General features: G+C 43.3%; 1 long non-coding RNA gene across 1 annotated transcript; it reads right to left on the reverse strand.

The window, feature by feature from the left end:
* Positions 1-5,968: 5,968 nt before the first annotated feature.
* On the reverse strand, positions 5,969-7,874 carry LOC130720059 (uncharacterized). The gene is made up of 2 exons (XR_009012915.1): positions 7,239-7,874; positions 5,969-6,241 (listed from the first exon to the last, which is right to left on the reverse strand). It is a non-coding gene; the product is annotated as an uncharacterized LOC130720059 (long non-coding RNA).
* Positions 7,875-8,321: the final 447 nt, after the last annotated feature.

The raw sequence follows: 8,321 nt of genomic DNA on the forward strand, positions 1-8,321 counted from the left end.
CATCTTCATCTCAAACGCATGCAGTGCGATAAAAGCATGCAAGACTCAAAGACACTCTAAAACTGAGTTACCCTTACCTTCGTGAGTAGAAGTTGGGCATGGAAGTTGTGAACCTTGAGGCCTACGCGTAGCAACGAACAGAGCGACGATCAGGCAAGAACCGGAAAAAATCAAATCTCTTCCTTTCCTCCAAGAAGTTCACGGCCGTGTGTGTGTGTTGTGTGATTTTTTTTTTTTTGATTTTTTTCATTTTTTGAAGTCCTATTTATAGGAAATTGAAAACGTGAGAAAATGATTATTTCGCGATTCCGATTTTTCCTACTGATTCCAACGTATTTTAGACACGATATTCTTCCCGCTGAATCTTCTAATTCTTCAAAGAAATATCAGTATGATTTTTGGTTTTCGAGGCTTGTTTTTTAATGTTTACCGGCTTAAAATGCACTTTATGCACTTTTTGATTTTGACCTCGGATGCAGAAACTTCCTTCTGAAGAAAGATTTGGAACGTCGATTAGAGTGGGCGTACGCGTGTGGAATCTTCGTTTGAAGCTCCGAATAGAAAAAGTCTTCATCGTAGGTTAATTTAATAGCTCTAGAAAAACCAGGGATTCAGTTTCGGCAAACCTCCCGGTATCGGAAATGAGTGTTCGTAAATTCCAGGGTTTCGTATCGAAACGCTTATTATGGAAGGATTAAGAGAAGTTCTAACATTTCTCTGAAGATTTTTTGGAATTAGTTTCCCATCGTGTCTTTAAGTGCAAATTAGTCGTTTACTAACGGTTTTGCCCTAAGGCAGAAATGAATGAAACTCGTGCCGTAGCCTATAACGACTATGTTACTATTCTTAGTCATTTCCTGAACTTTCCTCTTCTTAATATTAATCCAAACATTAAACACGAGTCAAGTTCCTCTCACGCTTACACAGAATCCTATGCGTGAGCTGGAAATCATTTATCTATTTAATTCTAAAATTTTGGGTCTTACAATACTACCCCCCAAAAAGAAAGTTTCGTCCTCGAAATTTAAGGCTCAGTGAAGAGTTCCGGATACTGTTCCTTCATCTTCTCTTCTAGTTCCCAAGTAGCATCGCCCGTGACTTGGTTCCAAATCACTTTTACCAGAGGAACCTGCTTGTTCCTCAACTGCTTGATCCTACGTTCCTCAATCCTCATTGGTGCCACTTCAAAAGACAAGTTGTCTCTAAGTTGGATGTCATCTTCCTTGATGATGTGAGAGGGATCAGGAATATATTTCCTTAATTGTGACACGTGTAGCACATCATGAATCTTGGACAGAAATGGTGGCAACGCAATCCGATACGCTACTTTACCGACTCGCTCGATAATCTGATATGGTCCAATGAACTTCGGTGTCAGCTTCCTCGACTTTATCGCCCTTCCCACTCCGGTAGTTGGTGTCACGCGAAGAAACACATGGTCTCCCGCCTCGAACTCCAGTTCTCTCCGACGTGTGTCAGCATAACTCTTTTGTCGACTCTGTGACGTCCTCATCTTCTCTTGTATTTGTTTTACTTTCTCAGTAGTCTGTTGTACTAATTCAGGTCCAACGAGAAGATGTTCGCCATCTTGAAACCAACATAAAGGAGTTCTACATCTCCTCCCATACAAAGCCTCATAAGGTGCCATTCCAATACTAGCATGAAAACTGTTGTTATAAGTAAATTCGATCAACGGCAACAGCTCATCCCATCTTTCTTGACTATCCAGTACACAGGCTCGCAGCAAGTCTTCCAATGACTGTATCGTCCTCTCTGTCTGCCCATCCGTCTGAGGGTGATAGGCAGAGCTCAACCTCAACTTCGTGCCAAGCGCCTCGTGCAAGGCCTTCCAGAAATGCGAAGTAAACTTCGGATCTCTGTCAGAAACAATACTCGAGGGTACTCCATGAAGTCGTACAATCTCAGCGACATACACTTTTGCAAGTGCCTCCACATTGAACGTGGTCTTCACCGGTATGAAATGTGCTGACTTCGTCAGACGGTCCACAATGACCCAAATGGAATCAAATCTCTTCCTCGTAGCTGGCAAAGCTACCACGAAATCCATAGAGATACTGTCCCACTTCCACTCCGACACATCAAGTGACTGTAACATACCCGCAGGCTTTTGATGTTCTATCTTCGCCTTCTGACATGTCAGACATGCCGCCACATACTCTGCTACATTCTTCTTCATTCCTGGCCACCAGAAATTCAACTTTAGATCTTGGTACATCTTTGTCGATCCCGGATGAATACTCAATCTACTCTTGTGACCTTCGTCAAGGATCATCCTTCTCAACTCCATGTCCAATGGCACGCAGACACGTCCTTTGCAACGCAGAATGTTGTCGGTTCCTACCTCGAAATCCGGCGCTTTTCCCAATATGATCAAGTTCCGTTTCTCGATCAGCTCCTCATCTAACAGTTGCTTCACCTTGATCTCGTTCAGAAAATCACTAGTGATCGTCACCATCCCAAAGCTCAATTTTCCAGGTGTCACTTGCATACCCAAACTGAGGTCGCGAAAAGTCTCGATAAGTTCCAATTCCTTAATCATCAGCGATGAAACATGAATTGTCTGGCGACTCAGTGCGTCTGCTACAACATTTGCTTTTCCTGGGTGGTACAACAAAGTGAAATCATAGTCCTTGATAAATTCCATCCAACGCCTTTGTCTCATATTCAGATCCTTCTGATCGAACAGGTACTTCAGGCTCTTGTGATCACTAAAAACAGTGAAAGTGCTCCCATAAAGATAGTGCCTCCAAATCTTGAGTGCAAATACCACAGCCGCTAACTCCAAATCATGCGTAGGATAGTTCCGCTCATGTATCTTCAACTGCCTTGAAGAATAAGCCACAGCCTTTCGGTGTTGCATCAACACACAACCCAAACCTTGGTACGAAGCATCGCAGTAAACCTCGTAGGGTTCCTCCTCTTGTGGTAAAGTCAGAACTGGCGCGGTCGTCAAGCGCTCCTTCATATCCTGGAAACTCTGTTCACAATCCTCTGTCCAAGCGAAAGGTTGGTTCTTCCGAGTAAGCTTCGTTAATGGTCCTGCAATCTTAGCGAAACCTTCGATGAATCGTCGGTAATATCCAGCTAAACCGATGAAACTCCTAATATCCGTCACAGTCTTAGGACGGTCCCATGCAAGTACCGCTTCTACTTTACTAGGATCCACAGCAATGCCCTCCTTTGAGATGACATGTCCTAGAAACTTTACTTCTTCCAACCAAAATTCACACTTTGCCGCGTTAGCATACAGTACCTTCTCCCGAAGAACTTGCAATACTTGACGCAGATGTTCCTCGTGTTCTTCAAGATTTCTCGAGTAGATCAAGATGTCGTCGATGAACACCACAACGAAGCGATCCAAGAATGGATGAAAGATCCTATTCATGTAATCCATGAATACAGCTGGTGCATTCGTAACTCCAAACGGCATCACTAAGTACTCGTAGTGCCCATAGCGTGTCCTAAACGCCGTCTTTTGGATATCCTCGTCTTTGACTCTAATCTGGTGATATCCCGATCTCAGGTCAATCTTCGAGAAAATAGCAGCACCCTTCAATTGATCCATCAAGTCGTCAATCCTCGGCAACGGATAACAGTTCTTTATCGTGACTTTGTTCAACTGTCGATAGTCCACGCAAAGTCGTGATCTTCCGTCTTTCTTCTTCACAAGTAGCACTGGCGCTCCCCATGGAGAAACGCTAGGTCGGATAAACCCCTTCTTGGTTAAATCCTCAAGTTGACTCTTCAGCTCCGTCAGTTCTGCCGGTGCCATACGATAAGGTGCGATCGATATAGGTCCAGTGCCTGGGACTATATCAATGGTGAACTCCATATCTCTAACTGGAGGTATTCCGGGTACGTCTTCGGGGAACACATCCTCGAACTCTTGCACAACAGCTATTCCTTGTATTCCATTCTCCTTAGCTTCCATTACGGTTGTAGACATGAGAGAACTCAAAGCTCATTTCCTCAAAGAGAGCTTCGAAAAGTACGAGTTCAGAAACTCGGCGAGTCCAGCATCGGGAAAGATAACTACCTTATTGGCGCAATCAAGAAGAACATGATGGTGGGACAACCAATCCATGCCTATGATCACATCCAATCCCTTGAGAGGTAAACAGATTAAGTTTGCTATAAACTTCTTATCCAGGTACATCCAAGGACATTCCAAACATGCAGTGTTAGTTACTAAGCTCTTAGATGCAGGGGTAGACACTGTTAAGTCAAACGGTAACTTCGACACTTCTAGCTTTAACCTTGTCGCACAAGCTATATCTATAAATGAATGCGTAGCACCAGAATCAAATAGCGCGATAAGGGAATTACCCGCAATCTCGCAGGTACTGCGGATTAGACCATCGTCTTCCTCAGCTTCAGTTCCACTGATTGAGTAGACCCTTCCACCAGCAGTAGGCCTCCTAGCCCCAACAACATTTGTAGCATCCTCAACCTTAGGAATCCTGAAATCCCTAGCGAGATGGCCTGGCTTGTTGCAGTTCCAACACATCAGAGGACCCTCGGGACAGTGGCTGGCGTAATGTCCCTTTTGGTTACACTTGAAGCAAGTCACACCGTCCAAACTCACTCCTAGAGGTCTCGGTGCAATAGCATTCCCACCCGTGGGATAAAAAGAACCAGAAGTTGTCCCCCTACCCTGGGGACGAACATACGGCTTCTTCTGGAAATACCTACCCTTGTCACCTCTTCCTTGGTTAGTCCTAGCCGGACCTCCACTTCCTTGGTTAAGCTTGTTCTGACCTTGGAATTTGCCCCTTGCATTATCAATGGCCTCAATTCCCTTGGTCTTTTCCACCAGCACTTGGTAGCGATTCAATCCTAGGGGTTGCACCGCCCTCTGTAGCTCATAACTCAGCCCATCAATGAAGCGCTCGCACATATAGCCTTCATCTATCTGTCCTCGAAAGTAGCGGAAATGTTTCGCCAACGACTCCAACTTAGAAGCATACTCAGCTACGGTCATGCCTCCTTGACGGAGTCTCAGAAATTATGCTTCCTTGGCGGCTCTAGCACTCTTAGGAAAGTACTTGTCCAGGAAAGCTCCCCGGAAGCACTCCCAAGTGATAGCTTGATGGTCGGCTTCCATCATAGCTCTAGCCCCGCGCCACCAATACTCAGCTTCACCAGTCAGCAGGTAAGTCGCATAATCCACTTTCATCTCTGCAGTGGTACGCAGAAAGGTGAAGATCTTCTCCAACTCCTGGAGCCATAAGTCAGCTTCCTCCGGATCGAAGCCCCCAGAGAACTTCGGCGGATCCTGACGCTTGAAATCGTTCAGACCTCTGGTCTGAGCAGCAGCTTGTTCACGCTCCTCACGCTGAACACGGCGAGCATTTTCTTCAGCATGGTTTTGTGCAGCCACCAAAGCAGCAGTAGCAGCACGTTGAGCTTCAGCTTCCTCCCTTGCAGCGGAGTTGGTAACTTGTTGTGCCATAAGGGCAGTCAGGTTAGCAATAGCTTGCTCCATCGGATTCATGTTGTCTGAACCTTGAGTCTCGTCCAGCTGTGGAAACCTCCTGTTCCTGTTTTCATGAACAGTCAAAGACCACAACAGAAACTCAGGTCAGAACAACACAAAGTTCTATAATAACTAACTATGTATATACTTATATCAAATGTATAATTAACGATAACTAGCATAAGGTTATTCACCATAAACAACCTTCAAGAATAATTTATATGAACAGTAATCAAGCACACTCTTCCTCCGATTGACACCCCATCAATCGGTCTCAGAGTTCAAACATCTTAAGAAGACACTCTACCCAAAAGCTCTGGTTTTCTCAACCAAAGCTCTGATACCACAATTGTAACACCCCGGTTTCTCAACTGAGGAGTCACATTAGTTACCTAACAAAATCTAAGGACTATTTCGTAATCCTAAGAAAACACAATATATTTTTTCCCTTTTCGAAACAACTGAACATAATTGAATATATAACATAGACTTTATTCAACAACCCGTTCCCGACATAATAATAATAGTGTCTTACATCATCATGAACAAGTTTCCAAAATAAGTACGCACACTTTAACAGTGGCGAAATAAGGTTTAAACAACAGAGTTTTCATAAGGAAAAAGAAACTCAAACATAGTCCACCAAAAAGGGAGAAGCAACTGCTTCATCCACCTCTACTCGACCGCCCACGATCACGGTCTCCGACTCGAACAGCTAAGCTTCAGCGGAAGGCTCACCATCGCCTAATAGCGTTAAGCGCCCAAACAACAAATAGCAAATAGAAAAGGGTTAACTCCATACAATTATCATGTATGAAAGAGAAAATCATGCTATTCAAATTTAACTACCTATCATGGTAAATAAACCAGCAACATAACTAAACTCATATATCAACAACCTAATCATATAACATCAATTCGGATATCGACAACCTAACATATAACATCAATTCAAATATCAAAAACTTCAACAGTATAATATCAATTCAGATATCAATAAACCAATAACTAAAATCCAACAACATAGGGTCAGGTGTTAGTTCCCTATAATGCAACTATATGCTTCTACCAAAATGGATCGATCAGCAACGTCTCTCAAGACGGGACAATCACGCGGGACCACACCCACCTCACTGCCACTTTACGCCACTCCGGACGGGACAATCGCGTGAGACCACACCCACCTCATCGCCACTTTAGAACATCTCGAAAGATGGGACAATCCCGTGGAACCACACCCACCTCATCGCCACTTTAGAACATCTCGAAAGATGGGACAATCCCGCGGGACCACACCCACCTCATTGCCACTTTATAGCGCCTCGAAAGACGGGACAATCACGTGGGACCACACCCACCTCATCGCCACTTAAGGACCAAAGCCTATATGCCAAGTTAGTTAACAACAACAATCCCTAAACCAATGATTAATTCGGAGTAACCACATGTTATTCCTATTATCAACGAACATAACTCAATTTAATTGCATACCAACTCAGTTCAATGACAGAAACCAGTAAACGGCCGAAGCCTCTCAGAAGACGGAGACACACGTCTCAATAAGTTTACTCGGCCGAAGCCTTCAGAAAACATTTGGCACAAGCCTCAGAAACAGTCAACATAAGCAAACATAATAATCATAATTAAATGTCAATCAATATAAACATCTTCATCTCAAACGCATGCAGTGCGATAAAAGCATGCAAGACTCAAAGACACTCTAAAACTGAGTTACCCTTACCTTCGTGAGTAGAAGTTGGGCATGGAAGTTGTGAACCTTGAGGCCTACGCGTAGCAACGAACAGAGCGACGATCAGGCAAGAACCGGAAAAAATCAAATCTCTTCCTTTCCTCCAAGAAGTTCACGGCCGTGTGTGTGTGTTGTGTGATTTTTTTTTTTTTGATTTTTTTCATTTTTTGAAGTCCTATTTATAGGAAATTGAAAACGTGAGAAAATGATTATTTCGCGATTCCGATTTTTCCTACTGATTCCAACGTATTTTAGACACGATATTCTTCCCGCTGAATCTTCTAATTCTTCAAAGAAATATCAGTATGATTTTTGGTTTTCGAGGCTTGTTTTTTAATGTTTACCGGCTTAAAATGCACTTTATGCACTTTTTGATTTTGACCTCGGATGCAGAAACTTCCTTCTGAAGAAAGATTTGGAACGTCGATTAGAGTGGGCGTACGCGTGTGGAATCTTCGTTTGAAGCTCCGAATAGAAAAAGTCTTCATCGTAGGTTAATTTAATAGCTCTAGAAAAACCAGGGATTCAGTTTCGGCAAACCTCCCGGTATCGGAAATGAGTGTTCGTAAATTCCAGGGTTTCGTATCGAAACGCTTATTATGGAAGGATTAAGAGAAGTTCTAACATTTCTCTGAAGATTTTTTGGAATTAGTTTCCCATCGTGTCTTTAAGTGCAAATTAGTCGTTTACTAACGGTTTTGCCCTAAGGCAGAAATGAATGAAACTCGTGCCGTAGCCTATAACGACTATGTTACTATTCTTAGTCATTTCCTGAACTTTCCTCTTCTTAATATTAATCCAAACATTAAACACGAGTCAAGTTCCTCTCACGCTTACACAGAATCCTATGCGTGAGCTGGAAATCATTTATCTATTTAATTCTAAAATTTTGGGTCTTACAATACTACCCCCCAAAAAGAAAGTTTCGTCCTCGAAATTTAAGGCTCAGTGAAGAGTTCCGGATACTGTTCCTTCATCTTCTCTTCTAGTTCCCAAGTAGCATCGCCCGTGACTTGGTTCCAAATCACTTTTACCAGAGGAACCTGCTTGTTCCTCAACTGCTTGATCCTACGT

The sequence above is a fragment of the Lotus japonicus genome, chromosome 5 (assembly GCF_012489685.1).
Source record: "Lotus japonicus ecotype B-129 chromosome 5, LjGifu_v1.2".
NCBI lineage: Eukaryota > Viridiplantae > Streptophyta > Magnoliopsida > Fabales > Fabaceae > Lotus > Lotus japonicus.